Raw genomic sequence first — 19,751 nt, 5'->3', positions numbered from 1 at the left:
CTGACTGTCTGTTAAGACTCAGAAAAGAGAAAGAACTCCAAACATAGGAGCCAACAGGTGGGTGACCAGCTGGGCTGCAATTCCTTGAGGAAGGGGAGGTGCAGAGGCACAAAAATGGTCTTTTAACATGAATCACAGCAGGAAGAAAGCAATGAAATGCACAGATATCACTGATCCCTTCAATCTCATAAAACCCCGAATCACATGTTTCACTTCTCTCCAGCTCAAGGATGAGCCCATCAACCCAATGCATAATCTTATCCTCTTTAAGGAAGCAGCCTTTTACTAGGCACAGGCAGGGGTTATCCCAGGGAAGAAAAACGGGAGACACTGAACAAAGAGAAAGCAAGACCACGTTTCACTTCAAACCAGCGTCTTAAATGCCCCCAAAGGCCCGTAACAAAAGTAAAAGGGCCATCTGATTATTAGCGACTCTGAGAGATGGTAAGCAACGGGAATTCAACGTGGACTGCGTCGCGGTGGGTGCAAAAAAAGAATACATAGTTGTGTGAAAGGCAGGAGACACTGATGCTCCTCCCCAAACCATCTTAGATCTGGGCCTTCCAAATCATCTACTCCAGCGCTCTCATTTTCCACGGGAAAAAACTGAGGCCTGAGAGGGGAAGGCCGCACACCTTAACCAGTGCCCTGCTCCAGTGACCGACACAGGCCAGAAGAATGTGCCCAGGCAGGGAACTTCTGCGTGGAAGGCAGGAGGCCTGGTTCTACCTGCTGCTCCCCCAAGGGACGGGTTCAAATCCCCTCTCCAGTCTTCTCTCCCGGGGTGTCGGTTTCGCACTGCCACCCCTATCCACTGAGGGAGGAGATGAGCTCCCATCTCTCCGAGCCAGTCTTTTCATTTGAAAACAACGTGTGTGAATGTGTGCGCAGAAACGTTTGTCAGCGGCAGCTCGGGCTGCGGGAGCTGGAAGAGCGGGTGGGGAGCGGGGGAGGGTGGAAAGGAGGAGGGGAGAGAGAAGGGGCGGCGAGGGTCACCACCGCCGGTGCGTGGCCGAGGCGGCGGTGGAGGGGAGAGGGATGCTGAGCCCGCGCGCCCGCCCGCTCGCTCCCCCCGGGCCGCGCGTCGGCACTCACGCTGAGGGGAGAGGGTGAGCTGCCTGGGAGCGGAGAGGGGGGGTCAGGCCGCCGTTGCCGCCGCCTCCTCCACCAGGCCTGGCCCTGCCGCTGCCAGAGCCGCCGCCTCCTCCCTCAGTTTCGTTTCCCCCACAAGCCAGCCAGGTCCTCCGGCCGCGCTGTCGCGCTCGGGTCCCGCCCTGCGGGCTGCGCAGTTTGATGACGTCACGGGCAGCCCGCTCCTTCTCGCGGCCGGGTCCTGGCCCCGGGGAAGAAGACCCAGGTTAGGGCCCGCCCCACCCCCACCCAGGGCCTTCCAAGGCGCCTGCGCGGAAGAGCCTAGCGGGGAAGGATACGAAAGTAAAAGTAACCGAGGTACCTTCTCTTCCCGCTCTGGGGACGAGAAACAAATATAAAAATTGGAAGAGCAGGTGTCGTCACATCACCTCATTTCACTTACTCTCATTGTCTTCAGTTTACAGATTAAGAACAAGTTGAGAAAGGTAAATGGTGAACTGGTTGAGGGCAGAAACCCAGTCTTCTTGTTCACTGCTGGCTGTATCCCCAACATCCAGCATATAGTATATCGTAACCAGATGTTGAACGAAGGTCGGGAGGAAAGAAGGAATGCTGCCTATGGCATCTTACCATATGGACGCAGATGGTTTCCCATCCCAAACCCTCTTCCAGTTTTCTAGCCAATATGGCCAGAAGTGGGTTGAACATCCTCACTCAGTCACTTCACACCCATAAATTCTAATCTGACTTTATGTTCTGTAAACCTGCCCTTTTCCCAGTGAATGGCACCACCATTCATCCTGTTGATCCAACCAGAAATCTGAGATGGCCCATTTTCCTCATTCCCCAAGTCCTCCCAATATACACTTCATTGACTTTACCTCCTAATTATGTCTCATATATATCCATTCTTCTCCATCCCCATTGCCACAACCCATGCACTCACTTTCTCTAACCAAGATTAGTCCAATAATCTCCAAACCATTATCCCTGTCTCCGTTGGTGATGCCTCTGGTGTAGATTTTTAAAAATTTATTCTGATCCTGTCACTACCTATCAATGGTTAAAACCCAGCAAGGACTTCCTATTTCACTTAGGTTGAAGCTAATGTCCCTGAGATGGTTACAAAACTCTCCAGTCTCACCCCTTCTGCAGTCATGCCTTGTGTTACTGATCCTTAATTCCCATTGCCATGTCTCCTAAGGGTTCATCCTCCTGTCTGGATAGCTCTTCTCCCCCTTTGCTTGGCTAATGTCCACGTATCCCTGAGATGTGTTTAGCATCCTTATCTGGAAATCTTTCCCGACTCCCCAAGTCTGGGTTGGGAGTCCCACCCTGTGTTCCCATAGCTTTGTCCTTCTGCTATCAAAGCATTTATCACAGTGTTGTGTAATGACCCCTTGACAGGTTTGCCTCCCCCACTCAGTTGTAAATTTTGTACAAGAAAGGTTCTTTCCGGGGTGCCTGGGTGGCTCAGTCTGTTAAGCGTGTGACTTCGGCTCAGGTCATGATTTCACAGTTCATGAGTTCGAGCTCCGCATCAGGCTCTGTGCTGACAGCTCAGAGCCTGGGCACTGCTTCAGATTGTGTCTCCGTCTCTCTCTTCCCCTCCCCAGCTCATGCTCTGTCTCTCTCTGTCTCAAAAATAAATAAACATTAAAAGAAATTTTAAGAAAGGTTATCTCCATCTGTCTGTATTAAATCCTTAAGATCCATAAGATTTAATACAGTGGCTGGTAGTAGGTGCTCAATAGACATTTATTGAATCTGTTGAAGTATGGAAGATGAATGAAGGTTAAGTGATGTGCCCAAGGTCACAGAACCAGGAAGCAGCAGATGAGCATTTAAACCAACTCATGACAGATTCTTAACATATGTGTGCCTTAGATACCTTTGGTAATCTTGGAAAGCTTATGGACAGACCCATTCTCAAAAATAATAATTTGAATGGCATAAAATACAAGTTTAGGATAACAAAGGAAATCAATTATATTGAAATACAATTATTTAATGAACTTTGTGATTTTTTTTGTAATTTTAATGTAAAGTATTAAGTAATGATTTTAAAAATAGGAAAATTAAAGATAAAATTAGTTTTTAATATATATGAGTAAAAAACCAATGAATAGAGCTGGAACAACCAAATAAGTATTTAGGGGAATGATGAATCTTGATTTCTACCTTACACCATGTGCAGAATTAAATCAAAATGGGTCAGACCTAAACATAAGAGCAAAAATGGTAAAGCTTGTAAAAGAAAACATTAGCAACTATAGAGAACAGTAATGTATATTTGAAAGTTACTAACAGAGTAGATCTTAAAAGTTCTCATCACAAGAAAAACAATTACCACTGTGTGAGGTGATGGATAGTAACTTATTTGTGGTAATCATTTCACAACATATACATATTGTCATTATGTTACACACCTTAAACTGATACTATATGTTATTATAACTCCATAAACAGGGGGACAAGGAAGTTAAAAAAAGAAAACAGGAGAATATCCTTGCAGACATGGAGTAGACAAAGGTTTTTTTCACAAAAGACCAGAACAGCATTAATCAGAAGAAAAACTTGATAAAATAGACCTCATCAAATAAAAGGCTTTTTGCTCCTGAAACCAATATTGCACTGTATGTTAAATAACTAGAATTTAAATAAAATTTTGGGGAAAAAATAAGAGGCTGTTGCTCATCAAAAGACACCATTAAGAGGGGCACCTGGGTGGCTCAGTAGGTTAAGCCTCTGACTCTTAATTTCAGCTCAGGTCATGATCTCATGGTTTGTGGGTTTGAGCCCTGCATCGGGCTCTGCACTGATGGCATGGAGCCTGCTTGGGATTCTCTGTCTCCCTCTCTCTCTCTGCCCCTAGCTTGTTCTCTCTCTCTCTTTCTCTCTGAAAAACATAAATAAACATTTAAAAAATAAAAAAGACACCATTAAGAAATTCAACAGGCAAAGGGCACCTAGCTGGCTCAGTCAGTAGAGCATGCAATTCTTGATCTCAGGGTTGTGAGTTCCATCCCCGAGTTGGGTGTAGAGATTACTTAAAAATAAAATCTTTAAGAAAAAGAAATTGAATAAGCAAGCCGCAGACTGAGAGAAAAACATTCACAACACATATATCTGGCAAATGACTTACATCCAAAAAACACATAATATTCAGTAATAAAAAGAAAGAAAGTTACAATTCTTGTCAAAATGGAGAAAATACATTCCATCCCATTTCTCCAGCTGAATGCAACTAAAACCTAGGAAGAATGCATGGAACATCTCTCTAAGGATTCTGAAAAGGAAATGGTAGCAGGATTAGTGGAGAAGGAAACCAGAAGTCAAGGAACCACCAAATTGGAGATAAGTTTCCCAATTCTAACCTCATTGGTATCTCCTGGCCAGGAATGAAAGGCAGCTTGAAACCTGGAGCTATCCAACAGGTGCAGGTGAAAAGAACTCCAAGAGAAACCATGTATTTCTCATCCCAGAAGCAAGAAAGAGGTTCCTACAGATTACAGAAAGTGGGGGGTTGTTTTGTCAGCTTCCTTAATTCACTTCCATCCCAGTCTCCCGGCAGTCACCAGGCGACAATGCGGACAAAGCCTACAGCCCATTAGAATCACAGCCCACAGAAGGTAGATAGGCAATTGTGGTTTGGACCTACTTGGGCCAGTTCCCCATTATTTTGCTTGTTTGTTTGTTTGTTTGTTTGTTTGTTTATAGTAGGCTCCACGCCCAGCACGGGGTCCAATGTGGAGCTTGAACTCATGACCCTGAGATCAAGACCTGAGCTGAGATCAAGAGTTGGACACTTCACCAACTGAGCCACCCAGGTGCCCCCAGTTCCCAGTTAAAACAAAAACAGAACAAAAAACAACCAAACAAAAACAAATAAACCAAAAAAGAAAAAAAAAATCAACATTCTCCATAGGATTTGAGCAAGACCCAGCATCATATATGTAATATTCAAAGCGTCCAAGATAAAATCCAAAACTACTCAGGTGCCTGGGTGGCTCAGTCAGTTGAGCAACCGACTCTTGATTTCAGCTCAGGTCATGATCTCAAGGTTGGTGAGATTGAACCCCGCTCCAGGCTCTGCGCTGACAGTGCAGAGCCTGCTTGGGGTTCTCTCTCCCTCCCTCCCTCTGTCTTTCTCTGCCCCTCCTCCACCCACTCTCTCTCAAAATAAACAAGTAAACTTAAAAAAAGACTTTATCTTTTCTAGAGTTTAAGGTTCACAGCAAAATTGAAGGGAAAGTACAGAGATTTTCCATATACCCCTGCCCCCACACATGTGTGGTAGCTTCCCCCTTTATCAACATCTCCCACAAGAATAGCACATTTGTTACAATTGATGGACTTACACTGACAAGTCATAATCACCCAACGTCCGGAGTTTACATTAGGGTTCACTCTTGATGTTGCACATTCCGAGGGTTTGGACAAATGTATAATGACATGTATTCATCATACGGTTTCATACATAATATTTTCACTACTGTAAAAGTCCTCTGCATTCTACCTATTTTTCCCTCCCCACCCCAAACCCTGACAACCACTGATCTTTTTACTGCCACCATAGTTTTTGTCTTTTCCAGAGTGTCATTAGTTAGTAATACGCACTAAGTTTCCTCCAGGTCTTTTCATGGCTAAATAGCTCGTTTCTTTTTAGTGCTCAATAATATTCCATTGCCTGGATGTACCACAGTTATTTATCCATTCACCTACTGAAGGAGATCTTGGTTATTCTGTTACTTCTAAGTTATGAATAAAGCTGCTATAAACATCCATGTGGATGTTTTGGTGTGGACATAAGTTTTCAACTCCTTTGGGTAAATACCAAGGAGCACAATTTCTGGATAGTATCTTAGGAGTATATTTAGTTTTATAAGAAACTATCAAACTGTCTTCCAATGTGGCTGTACTATCTTACATTCTCACCAGCAATGCATGAGAGTTCCTCTTGTTCCACACCCACACCAATGCTTGGTGGCATCAGTATTCTGGATTTTGGCCATTCCAGTGTGTGTGTGTGTGATGGTATCTTATTTTAATTTGCATTTCTCTGATGGCATATGATGTGGGGCATCTTTTCATATGCTTATTTGCCATTTGTATATCTTCTTTGGTGAGGTGTCTGGTCAGGTCTTTGGCCTATTTTATAATTAAGTTGTCTGCTGTCTTATGAAGTTCTAAGAGTTCTCCATAAATCTTAGGTAATGTACTTTACCAGATGTGTCTTTTGCAAATATTTTCTCCCAGTCTGTCTTCTCATTCTCTTGACATTGTCTTTCATAGAACAGGTTTTTTATTTTAATGAAGTCTAGCATATCAATTATTTTTTTTCATAAATCATGCCTTTGGTGTTGTATCTTAAAAGTCATCCTCATACCCAAATTCATCTGGGATTTCTCATATGTTCTCTTCTAGAAACTTTACAGCTTTGTGTTTTACATTTAGGTCTGTTATCCATTTTGAGTCCATTTTGGTGAAATGTGTAAGGTCTCTGTCTAGATTGTTTTGAATGTGGATGTCCAGTTATTCAGGCACCATTTGTTGAAAAGATTTTTTTCCCCATTGTATTACCTTATTCATTTGTCAAACATCAGTTGGCTATATTTGTGTGGGTCTATTTCTGGGCTCTCTATTCTGTTCCACTGATCTATTTGTCTATTCTTTGGTCCATACCACATTATCTTGATTACTATAGCTTTACAGTAAGTCTTAAAGTTGGGTAATGTCAGCCCTCCAACTTTTTTCATCACCTTCAATAATGTGTTGCCTATTCTGGACCTTTTGTCTTTCAATATAAACTTTAGGATCAGTTTGTCAAGGGGCACCTGGGTGGCTCAGTTGTTTAAGCATCTCCAGCTCTTGATTTTGGCTTGGGTCATGTCTCCTGCTTTGTGGGATCAGGCCCAGCATTGGGGCATGGGCCCTGCTTGAGATTCTCTTGCTCCCTTTCTCTCTGCCCCTCCCTCAATCATGCTTTCTTTCTCTCTCTCTAAACAGGTCAATAAACATTAAAAAAATAATAATCAGTTTGCCATTATCCACAAAATAACCTTCTGGGATTCTGATTGGGATTGCATTGAATCTATAGATAAAGTTGGGTGAAATTGATATCTTGACAATATTAAGTATTCCTATCCATAAACATGGAATATCTCTCCATTTATTTAGATCTTTTATTTCATTAATTGGAATTTTATACTTTTTCTCCTATAGATCTTGTACATATTTTGTTAGATTTATACCTAAGTATTTCATTTTTGAGGGTGTTGAAGTAAATAATATTTTGTTTTTAATTTCAAGTTCCGTTTGTTCATTCTGGTATATAAGAAACTGATTAACTTCTGTATATTAATCCTATATCCTGCAAGAGACAAAAGGTTTTTTTAATATATATTTATTTTTGAGAGAGAGAGAGAGAGAGAGAGAGAGAGACAGAGCCTGAGCAAGGAAGGGGCAGAGAAAGAGGGAGACGCGGAATTCAAAGCAGGCTCCCAGCTCTGAGCTGTCAGCATACAGCCTGATGTGGGGCTCGAACCAACAAACCGCAAGATCATGACCTGAGCTGAAGTCATTTGCTTAACCAACTGAGACACACAGGCACCTCAAAAGACAAAAGCTTTTATAATAACTGTTATAAAATAACAATGACCAAAACAAATAGCCCAATTTAAAAATGAGCAAAAGACTTGAATAGACATTTCTGCAAAGAGGAAATACAAATGGCCAACAAGAATATGAAAATATGCTTAATATCAGAAATCATTAGAAAAATGAAAATCCAAACTGCAATGAGACATCACCTCATACCCATTAGGATGGTCACTATCAAAAAATGAAACAGGGGTGCCTGGGTGGCTCAGTCTGTTAAGTGTCTGACTTCAGCTCGGGTCATGATCTCATGGTTTGTGGGTTCAAGCCCCATGTCAGGCTCTGTGCTGACAGCTCAGAGCCTGGAGCCTGCTTTAGATTCTGTATCTCCCTCTCTTTCTCTCTCTACCTCCCCCACTCATGTGCGCGCGCGCTCTCTCTCTCTCTCTCTCCCCTTCTCTCTCAAAGATAAATAAAAACGTTAAAAAATTTTAAAATATATACTATAACAGAAAATAACAAGTATTGATGAGGGTATGCAGAAATTGAAACCCTAGTGCTCTGTTGGTGGGAATGTCAAGTGCAGCCACTATGGAAAACAGTATGGAGGTTCCTCAAAAAATTAAAAATAGAGCTACCATATGATTCAGCATTCCCACTTCCAGGTATATATCCAAAAGAATCAAAAGCAGGATCTGAAAGAGAGATTTGCACACCGCTGGTCATTGAAGCATTATTCACAGTAGTCAAGAAATAGAAGCAACCTAAGTGTCTAAAGATCTGTTGCACAACAATATGAATATAGTTAACACTACTGAACTGTACATTTTAAGATGGTTAAGATGAGGGGCGCCTGGCTGGCTCAGTTGGTAGAGCATGAGACTCTTGATCTTGGGGTTGTTAGTTCAGGCCCCATGTTGGGTGTAGAGATTACTTTAAAAAAATCATAAAAAAAAATTAAAATGGTTAAGATGAAAATAAATGGTTACAATTTACAAATGGTAAATTTTTATGTGTTTTCCCCACAATTGAAAAAAATGTCTATTATAACCACAACCTAAGAAGGAATGCAGACTATTAAAATGAATAGAAAAATAGTAAGTTTCCACAGAGAAAGAAAAAATATAAAAGAGAATGAAGTAGGGATTTTAGAATTGAAAAATACAGTAAGAGAAACAAAAATTTCACTGGATGAATTCAATATCCGAATGGCAATGGCAGAGGAAGAGTCATTGAACTTGAAGATAAATCAATGGAAACTCTCCAATCTGAACAACAAAGAAAAAAAATGAACAGAATGTCAGGGACCTATGGGAAAACATCAAAAGGTCTGACACCAGTCCCAGAAGGAAGACAGAAAGACAAAATATTGGGTGCAGAAAAAAATATTTGAAGAAATAATGGCTGAAAACTTCCAAAAGGTGGTGGTGGGGGGGGACCCATAAATTTATAGATTCCAGAAGCTCACAACTCTCCAAACACGAAAAACTCAAAGAAATCTATTCCCAAAAGCATCATAACCAAACTGCTGAAAACTAATGACAAAGAAACTATCTTGAAAGCAGCAAGAGGGGCACCTGGGTGGCTCAGTCAATTAAGTGTCCGACTCTTGATTTTAGCTCAGGTCATGCTCTCACAGGTTCATGTGTTTAAGCCCCGCATCTGCTCCTTGCACTGACAATGCAGAGCCTACTTGGAATTCTCTCTCTCCCTCTCTTTCTGCCCCTCCTGAGCATGTTCTCTCTCTCTCAAAATGAATGATAAACTTAAAAAAAAAAAAGAAAACAGAGAAAAACTGAATATCATATATAGAAAAACAACAATTAGAGCAACTATGGATTTCACATCGGAAATGTCAGGAATGAAGGAAGAATGATAAAAATGGTAAGTATTTAAGTAAATATCATAAACTCTTTTTCTACTTTTATGTTCTTTAAAATTCACATGAGGGGCGCCTGGGTGGCGCAGTCGGTTAAGCATCCGACTTCAGCCAGGTCACGATCTCGCGGTCCGTGAGTTCCAGCCCCGCGTCGGGCTCTGGGCTGATGGCTCAGAGCCTGGAGCTTGTTTCCGATTCTGTGTCTCCCTCTCTCTCTGCCCCTCCCCCGTTCATGCTCTGTCTCTCTCTGTCCCAAAAATAAATAAACGTTGAAAAAAAAAATTAAAAAAAAATAAAATTCACATGAGATTTGAAAGGAAAAAATATAACATCGTCTGATGGGGTTTTCAATGGATGTAGACCATTGTAGATGTCTGTCTCTATGTATGACAACTATAACATGAATGGGGGATGGCAAAATGACCTATAAGGTGGCAAGGTTTCCATATTCTGCTGAAAGTTGTAATATATTAATTCTAAATAGACTATGAAAAGTTAGGTATGCATATTGTAATCCCTAGAGCAACCCCTTAAAAAAGATTTAAGAATTCCAACTTCTGAAATAGCACAGTAAGGACCTCTAAAAACACAGTCTTCCATAGAAGCAATGAAAACACAGGCAAATTTGTCAAAATCAATTTTTTTAGAACTCTAGAAATTAACCAGAGACTTGCAACAATACAAGGAGGGTTTCCTCAGGAAAAATGGGTTCAGTAAGAACAATGAGCTTTGTGGCATTTTAACTTGCCCCAATCCTATCCCCTTATCACCAGCTCCATAGTAGACTTGAAAATCAACAGCATCACAAGCATGGTAGCTATGAAAACCATCAACCTAGCAGCAACTAGCAGGACAAAACAGGTTTGGAGCTCCTCCAAAGCCCCACCTCCAGAGAATGATCTCTATTTTAACTGTCTGGCAGCTTGCTGAAAAACTCCATTCTCAAAGCATGTCTTTATTTTATCTGACCCAGAGGTTACTCTGTGCAAACAGTTCTATTTGCAAAACATTATCAAAAATAATCACTGGCAAGCATTACTTGAGGCAGCGTTACCAGTTGGACCTAACAAAAAACAAATATCGGGGAATGAGTTGCCCAAAGGGGTCTCTAAAAAGCCCCAGAATATTCCTAGGTATCTAGAAGGCTACAGGAATATGCAGGGCTGTGCACATGCTTAGGAAAGACCTGAGAGGGCCCTAATCTCTCACCTCTCACCTACTGTGCGGCTCTGCACAAGCAGGAAGTGAAGACAAAGGCAGAGTTAGTTGCAAACTGCCTGTCAGAGAATTGAAGCCATATCCCAACATGCACACACAGACCTTGACAAAGGCTAGGAGATTTATTGGTTCCAGGCATTTAAGGAAATCTGTCCTGTGATTAGCTGACCGTTAAACTAACCAAGCAGAGACTTCAGTGGCCATCCATGACAAAGAATGCAAACTTTACAGAATTCAGGAAAATTACTAATAGCAATGAAAACAAACTAGTTGCGGGCAGGGGGCGGGGCGGGGAGGGGACACTGCAACATTATTTTAAACATTCCGTTTTCAAGACAGAAAGAAATGGTAAAGTATGACTCATACAAGGAGGGGAAGCAGCCAATAGAAACTATACCAGAGAATGCCCAGAAACTGAACCTAGTAGGTAATGACTTTTAATCATCTATTATAATATGTCCAAAGAATTAAAAGAAAGTGTGAGGGTAGTGTCTCACCAAATAGAGAACATCAATAAGAAGATAGAAATCATTTTTTAAAAAGAACAAAGTAGGGGCGCCTGGGTGGCTCAGTCGGTTAAGTGGCCGACTTCGGCTCAGGTCATGATCTTGCGGTCCGTGAGTTTGAGCCCCGTGTCGGACTCTGTGCTGATAGCTCGGAGCCTGGAGCCTGCTTCTGTTTCTGTGTCTCCCTCTCTCTCTGCCCCTCCCCCATTCGCGCTCTGTCTCTCTCTGCCTTTCAAAAATGAATAAATGTTAAAAAAAATGTTTTTAAATAAATAAAAAGAACAAAGTAGAAATTCTAGAGTTGAAAAGTACAAAAACTGACATGAAAATTTCACTGTTGGGGCTTATAATGGACTGAATTGTCCCCCATAAAATTCATATGTTGAAGCCCTAATTCCCAATGTGACTGCATCTGCAGATAGGGCTTTTAGGAGATAAGTAAGGTTAAATGAGGTCATAAGGGATCCTCAATAACATTAACAGCTGAGGGGCGCCTGGGTGGCGCAGTCAGTTAAGCGTCTGACTTCAGCCAGGTCACGATCTCGCGGTCCGTGAGTTCGAGCCCCACGTCAGGCTCTGGGCTGATGGCTCGGAGCCTGGAGCCTGTTTCTGATTCTGTGTCTCCCTCTCTCTCTGCCCCTCCCCCGTTCATGCTCTGTCTCTCTCTGTCCCAAAAAAATAAATAAACGTTGAAAAAAAAATTAAAAAAAAAAATAACATTAACAGCTGACTGCATCACAAATCATAGAGGCCAGAAGACAGTAGGATGACATATTCAAAATGCATATGAAAGAGTTGAAAGAGTGAACCTGGGTGGCTCAGTCAGGTGTCTGACACTTGATTTTGGCTCAGGTCCTGATCTCACAGTTTGTGAGATCAAGCCCATGTGGGGCTCTACACTGACAACATGAAGCCTGCTTTGAATTCTCTTTCTCTCTCCCTATCTCGCCTTCCCTCCCCTCTCACATGCAAGCTCTCTCTCTTTCTCAAAATAAATAAACTTAAAAAAAAAAAAAAGTGTTGAAAGAAAAAAATTGTAAATTAAGAATTCTATATCCAGCAAAACTTCAAAAAAATAGCAACAAAACCAAACTGGGGGTAGGGGTCATAAAGAAGAAATTAAGACATTCCCAGATTAAAAACAAAAATTTGTCATTATCAGACCTGCCTTACAAGAAATACTGAAATGAATCTTTCAAGCTGAAAGAAAAGACACTAGACAGTAAATTGAATCCACACAAAGAAATATATAGCACCAGTAGAGGCTGCCTCAAATCCATTTTCAGAGTAGGCAAATGAAAAACAGTAAATAAATTACATTCAGAGTTCTCTGTCTTCTATTCTCTGCCATGTTCATCCCTGTCACTTAATCAGAAAACCAAGTCAGAAGTAACTTGAGAAGATGTATTTTTATTTCTTACTTTAAAAATAAATATGAATTTTTAAAGTATATACAGAGATATAGTAAAAAAAAAAAACTCACTATATCAATTAAAATGGAATCTTAATCCAAAAAAGTCAGAACAGCGACAGAGGTACGAAAAACAGAACAAACAGTATAAACAAACACAATATAAAGAATGCAGACCTATAGTCAAATATATCAATAATTGTATTTAGTGTCAATAGTCTAAACGCATCAATTTGAAGACCAAGATTGTCATAAAGGATAAAAAAATCAAGAACCAATTTATATGCTATCTATAAAAATTCACTTAATACAAGAGTCAGTTAAAATTAAAAGAATCAAGAAATGATATACCAAGCAAATACTGACCAAAAGAAAGCTGAAAGATCTAGAATAATATCAAAGTAGACTTCAGAGAGAGGAAAATTCTCAAGAATAAAGAGAGACATTGTATAATGATAAAAAGGATCAAGAAGACATAACAATCTTAAATATGTATGTGCATCACAACAGGACTTCCAAATAAAAGTGAAGACTGATGGAAATGGAAGATAAAATGGGCAATTATGGTTGGTGAGTTCATCTCTCAGTAATCAGTGGGACAAGAGACAGAAGTCAGCAAGGATATAGAAAATCTGAACAACTTCATTAACCAACTGGATCTAACTGACACTGACAGAACACTTCACCCAACAACAGTGGAATACACATTCAAGTACACATGTGCACCAAGATAGACTACATGCTGGATAATTAAACAAACCTTGATACATTTAAAATAATTGAAATCATACAAAGTAAGTTCTCTAACTATTTAGCATTAAAGTAGAAATCAATAACAGAAAGATAACTGAAAAATCTCCAAATACTTGGTACTTATATTATTTCAAATGATCTATGGGTCAAAAAGAAATCTCAAGGAAAATTAGAAAGTATTTTGAACAAAATAAAAATAAAAATACAACATACAAAAACTTCCAGCATGCAGATAAATCATGCATAGAGGTCAATTTTATTGCATTAAATGCAGAAAAGAAGAAAAGTCACAATCAACAATCAAAGCTTCACTTCAAGAAAATAGAAAAGGAAAAGCAAATAAACCCAAAGTAAGCAGAAGAAGGAAATAATAAAAATAAAAGCAAAAATCAGTGGAATTCAAAAAAGAAAAAGAAAGAAACCAGAAGCTGTTCTTTGAAAAGATCAGTAAAATTAATAATCTTTTTGTAAGACTGACCAAGAAAAAAAGGAGGTATAAATTTCTGATATCAGGAATGAGAAAGGGAGTATCTTTTCTTTTTAATTTTTTTTTAACGTTTATTTATTTTTGAGACAGAGACAGAGCATGAACGGGGAAGGGTCAGAGAGAGGGAGACACAGAATCTGAAACAGGCTCCAGGCTCTGAACTGTCAGAACAGAGCCCGACGAGGGGCTCGAACTCACGGACCGCGAGATCATGACCTGAGCCGAAGTCGGCGGCCTAACCGACTGAGCCACCCAGGCGCCCCAGAAAGGGAGTGTCTTTACAGGCCTTGCAGACATTAAAAAGATAATAAGGGAATACTAAGAACATCCCTACATATAAAAATGGACCAACTGATATTGACCAATTCCTTAAAAACTATAAATTACCAAAACTCACCCAAGAAGAAATTGATATCTGAATAGTTCTATATCTGTTAAAGAAAATGACTTCATAGTTTTAATTTAAAAAAAAAACTTCAAAATAAAATTGAGGTCCAGATGGCTTCACTGTTGAATTCTTCCAAACATATAAAGAAGAAATCACACCAACTCTACACAATCTCTTCCAGAAAATAAAAGAAAGAACACTTTCCAGTTAATATGAGGCCAGCATTATCCTGATACCAAAAATGAGATAAAGAAAATAGAAGAAAAGAAAATTGCAGACCAATATTCCTTACGAAAATTAGAAACAAAAGTCCTAACCAAAATACTGGCAAATCAAATCCAACAATGTATAAAAAATATTCTACACCATGGCCAAGTAGGGTTTATCCTAGGAATGCAACACAGATTAAATATTAAAAGGTCAATGTAATCCATCATATTAACAGACTAAAAAAATCAAACCTCATGATATTAATTGTTGCAAAAAAGTATATGACAAAATTCAGCACTCATTATTAAAAACTAGTAAAAAGGATAAATATAACCATATATTATCATAATATAATGTAGTAATATGTGATATATATTAATTACCCTAATTAACAATGAAAGTCTGATGCTTTTTACCTGAAATCAAAAATGAGGGAAGGATAAACATTCTTACCACTCATATTCAAATCATACTGGGGGCTCCTGGGTGGCTCAGTCAGTTGGTTAAGCAGGTTAAGTGTCTGACTTCCATTCAGGTCATCATCTTGCTGTTGGTGATAGCTCAGAGGCTGGATGGAGCCTGCTTCAGATTCTGTGTCTCCCTTCCTCTCTGCCCCTACCCCACTCACACTCTGTCTCTCTCTCTCTCTCAGAAATAAATAAAACATTAAAAAAAATCATACTGAAAGTACTACCCAGTGCAATAAGGCAGGAGAAAAAAGACAGATTATTGTAAAGGAAGGAAGAAAAGGATCTTATTGACCCAGAAAATGATATCTATATAGATAATCCCAAAGAATCTACAAAAAAGTTCCTAGAACTAATAAGTGAGTTTTTTAAGTTTGTTGAATTCAAAGTCAACATATATAAATTAACATTTCTGCATACTAGCAATTAATAATTGGACATCAAAGTTTTAAAAATACCATTTACAAAAGCTTCAAGAAAATGAAATATTCTAACAAAACTTATTCAAGGAATGTCTGCTAAAAAGAAAAAACAACTACAAAATGTTGATGTAATAAATCAAGGAGGACCTATATAGAGAGAAATACCACATTCAGGGACTGGATGACTCAGTATAATTAAGATGTTAATTATCCTTAAATGATCTATTGATTTAGTGTAATTCCGATAAAAATTCCAGCAGGAATATTTATAGATATAGACACACTGGTTTTTAAATTTATGTGGAAAAGCAAAGACACTTGGATAGCCAAAAACAGTCTCAAAAAAAGAGAAGTTAGAGTTCAGAGTACATGATTTTAAGACTTACTATAAAAAGTTTACAGGTCACCTGTAATTTACAGGGCTCAGTCAGTTGAGCATCTGATTCTTGATTTCAGCTCAGGTCATGATCCCAGAGTCATGGGATCGAGGAATCAATGGAACAGAATATAAAGGTCATAAATGGACTCGTACAAACATGGCCAATTGCTTTTTGACAAAAGTACAAAGGCAACTGACTGGAGAAAAGATGGTCTTTTCAACAGATGGTGTTAGAACACCAATTAAATATCCATATGCAAAATCATCATCATCATCATCATCATCATCATCATCATCATCATCATCTTGAACTAAACTGCAGCATTATACAAAAATTAAACCCAAATGGATCATTGATCTAAACATAAACGCTAAAGCTATAAAACTTTTAGAAAAACACATAGGAAAAAATCTTCGTAACATTGGTTTAGGCAAAGGGTTCATAGATATGACACCAAATCATGATCCATAAAAAAATACTGACAAATTGAACTGCATCAAAACTGAAAATTATTGCCCTGTAGAAGACATTGTTGAGAAAATGAAAAGAGAAGCTATAGTTTGGGGGAAAAGATTTGCTAACCATATATCCCTCTATGGACTTGTATCTAGAATATACAGACAACTCTTGGGGTACCTGGCTGGCTCAGTTGTTAAGCCACAGACCCTTGATCTCAGAGTGGTGAGTTTGAGCCCTGGTTTGGGCTCCATGGTGGGTGTGGCGCCTACTTAAAAAAAAAAAAAAAAAAAAACCTCTCAGTATTAAACAGTAAGAAAACAACCCACTTTTTTAAATGGACAAAAGATTCAAGCAGATAACTTACCAAAAAAAATATATGGATGACGAATAAACATCTGAAAAGATATTCAACATCATTAACCATTAATGAAATGCAGTTTAAAACCACGGTGAGATATACACCTACAATTTTTAAAAAATCTGATAATACTAAGTGCTTGTGAAGATGCAAAGCAATTGAAACTCTTCTATGTTGCTGGTGGGTATACAAAATGGTACAAACACTCTAGAAGAACTTTATTTGGCAGTTTGGCAGCGTCTTAGAAACTTAATATGTATACACACACTTATTACCCAGCGGCCACACTTATCTATTTACCCTATATAAATGAATCCTTTTTTATGATTTTATTTTTTATCTTATTTTTAAATTTATTTACTTTGAGGGAGAAAGAGAGTGAGAGAGAGCAAGAGAGAGAGAGTGTGTGTGCATATAAGCAGGGGAGGGGCAGAGAGAGAGGGGAGAGAGAGAATCCTAAGCAGGCTCTGCACTGTCAGCACAGAGTCCCACGGTGGGGTGGCGCTCAAACTCACAAACCGTGAAATCATAACCTGAGCCGAAATCAAGAGTCTGACTGAGCCACCCAGGCACCCCCATAAAGATTTTATTTTTAAGTAATCTCTACACCCAACATGGGGCTCAAACTCACCACTCCAAGATCAAGAGTCGCATGCTCTTCGAACTGAGCCAGCCAGGCACCCCTGTATAAATGAATCTTATGTTCACACAAAAACCAAATATAGGGGCACCTGGGTGGCTCAGTCAGTTGAGTGTCTGACTTTGGCTCAGGCCATGATTTCATGGGTAGTGGGCTGAGACCCACATCAAGCTCTGTGCTGACAGCACAGAGCCTGGAGCCTGCTTCAGATTCTGTGTCTCCCTCTCTGTCCTTCCCCGCTTGCACTTTGTCTCTCTCTCTCTCAGAAATAAACATGAAAAAAGTTTTAAAAAATACAAATGTTTGTATATCAAGTAGCTCTATTCATAATTGCCAAAATCTAGAAAGAACTAAAATGTTCTTCAATAGGAGAATGGATAAACAAACTGTAGTACACCTATATAATGGAATACCATACAAGCAAGAACTATTGACATAGGCAACAACATGAAAAAATTTCAAATGCTGAGTAAAAGAAGCCAGGTTCCAACGGTTACATACTGTATGATTCCATCTACATGACCTTCTGGAAAAGACAAAACTATAGAGACAAAGAATGGATTAGTGATTGTTAGGAGTTAGGAATGCGGGTGCAGGGTTTACCATAAAATAAAATGGGATCCATGAGGCACAATTTAGGGTGATGGCACTATTTTATATCCTGATTGTGGTGGTGACTACACAAGTCTACACATGTTAAAACTTATAGAACTGCACACCAAAAAGCCAACTTGACTATATGTTAGTTATCAAGAACATACAAATTAAAACCATTATGAAATACCACCTTACACCCACAAGAATGGCTAAAATTAAATATACAGTACAGACAAAACCAAATGTTGACAAGGGTATGGAGCAGCTAGGACTCTCATACATTGCGTGGAAATCACTGTAGCAAATTTCTCACGAAGTTAAATGTAAACTATTCTATGACCCAGCAATTTCACCTCTAGGTATTTACAAGAGAAATGAAAACATGAATGTTCATAGAATCTTTATTGATAATCACCTGAAACATAAAATATTGTGCAAAAGGAGCCAGGCACAGAAGAGTATTTACTCTATTATTCCATTTGTATGAAGTTCAAGAGCAGTCAAAACTAATCTATGGTAATATCAGAACAATGGTTGGCTCTGAAACAGAACTGAAGAAAAGAAGAACTGACTAAAAAGGGGTGTGAAGGGACTTTCTGAGGTCCTGGAAATGTGGTGGTTACACAGGTACATACACTGTCAAAATTCATAGAACTGTTCACATTTAACATCTGTGATTTAACTAGATGTAAAATTTACCTCAATAAAAAATTTATCATATATATGATGTGTATCATATATATGTATATCAGTGAGAAAGCTGTTATTTAGCTTAAATAAGAAACCTGAATTGTGAGATGGTCTTTACACTCATGTTTTGTTGAACATTCAATCAATTGTTAATTTTTGTTTTGATGGTCAGAAGTGTTGAAAATCCCCACTTATAGATTCATAAAGATCTATTGTTACAAATGGAATTAAAGTTTCTAGAGTGTTTTTTAAAATCAAGGCAAGGATAATCCTATCTCAAAGAATACCAGAATTTTTCAAGTATGTTTGAGTTAAACTTCAATTGTAATTTTTTGTTCTAAAAATCAATGGATTAATCTTCAGTTAGGTCAACATCTTAACATCTTTGATTCAGTTTATATAAGAAAGAAATGGATTACATATCTATAGTTCAATTTAGGAGCCATCAAGATAGAAATAACTTTTGAAGGACTTCTGAAGTGTTCCAGAACTTTGCAGATTTCTCCTTTCAAAGAAATTGACAGAATTTTGTATTACAACTCCATCTTAGACAAGCATATCCTCCAGTTTCTTCTTTATTGATCGCTTAACCAAGAATGTTCTAAATTTTTTAGGAAGCGTCTATAATGTTGACTTCATAACATTGAATTGAAAGGTTTAACTGATTCAACATGGTTAAAAGTATGTGCCAGGTAAGCCAATACATAGATAGAACTCTTTTTCTCATGACCCAAGGGTGGATTTCTTTCTTTCTTTCTTTTTAAAATTTCAGTTAAAGTAAAACTTCTGCCCTTAGTTTGAAAAAGCGCTTGAAGGCATATCTTCACGAAGGCCAGTGAATTTCTGTGTGGTAGAGAACGAAATTCATATTTTGCTTTCATATCTTTACAACAAATTTTAAAATGCATTTGACTCAAAGATCTGCCTCTGGTGAAGTTGATGACATTTCTGGCTATTGACAAAACTTCTTTTTCAGGGTTGTTAGAAAAATCTTGTTGTCAGTGTATGTCTGGGTAAAAAGACAATGAATGATGTGAAAAGTTTCCTTTCTCGTGAGAGTAGCGAAACTAGGTGCATTACCAAGCATCTCAGGGCCTCCATCTATGCAGAATCTGAAGGTTTTCTTTCCAAAGTTTTATTTGGCAAAAAATATTTTTACTATTCTCAAAATATCCATAGCCTTTTTAATTTCCC

The 19,751-nt window shown here is 38.9% G+C and overlaps 1 protein-coding gene across 1 annotated transcript in view; it reads right to left on the bottom strand.

The window, feature by feature from the left end:
• The window catches only part of CMTR1 (cap methyltransferase 1), a 50,331-nt gene extending 49,018 nt beyond the window's left edge, over positions 1 to 1,313 (bottom strand). Inside the window, 1 exon segment of the mRNA XM_030315412.1 lies at positions 1,096 to 1,313. The gene's annotated coding sequence lies outside the window, so the exon portion shown is untranslated.
• Positions 1,314 to 19,751: the final 18,438 nt, after the last annotated feature.

This window comes from Lynx canadensis, chromosome B2 (assembly GCF_007474595.2).
Source record: "Lynx canadensis isolate LIC74 chromosome B2, mLynCan4.pri.v2, whole genome shotgun sequence".
Lineage (NCBI taxonomy): Eukaryota > Metazoa > Chordata > Mammalia > Carnivora > Felidae > Lynx > Lynx canadensis.
This window is presented reverse-complemented; position numbering and strand designations above follow the sequence as displayed.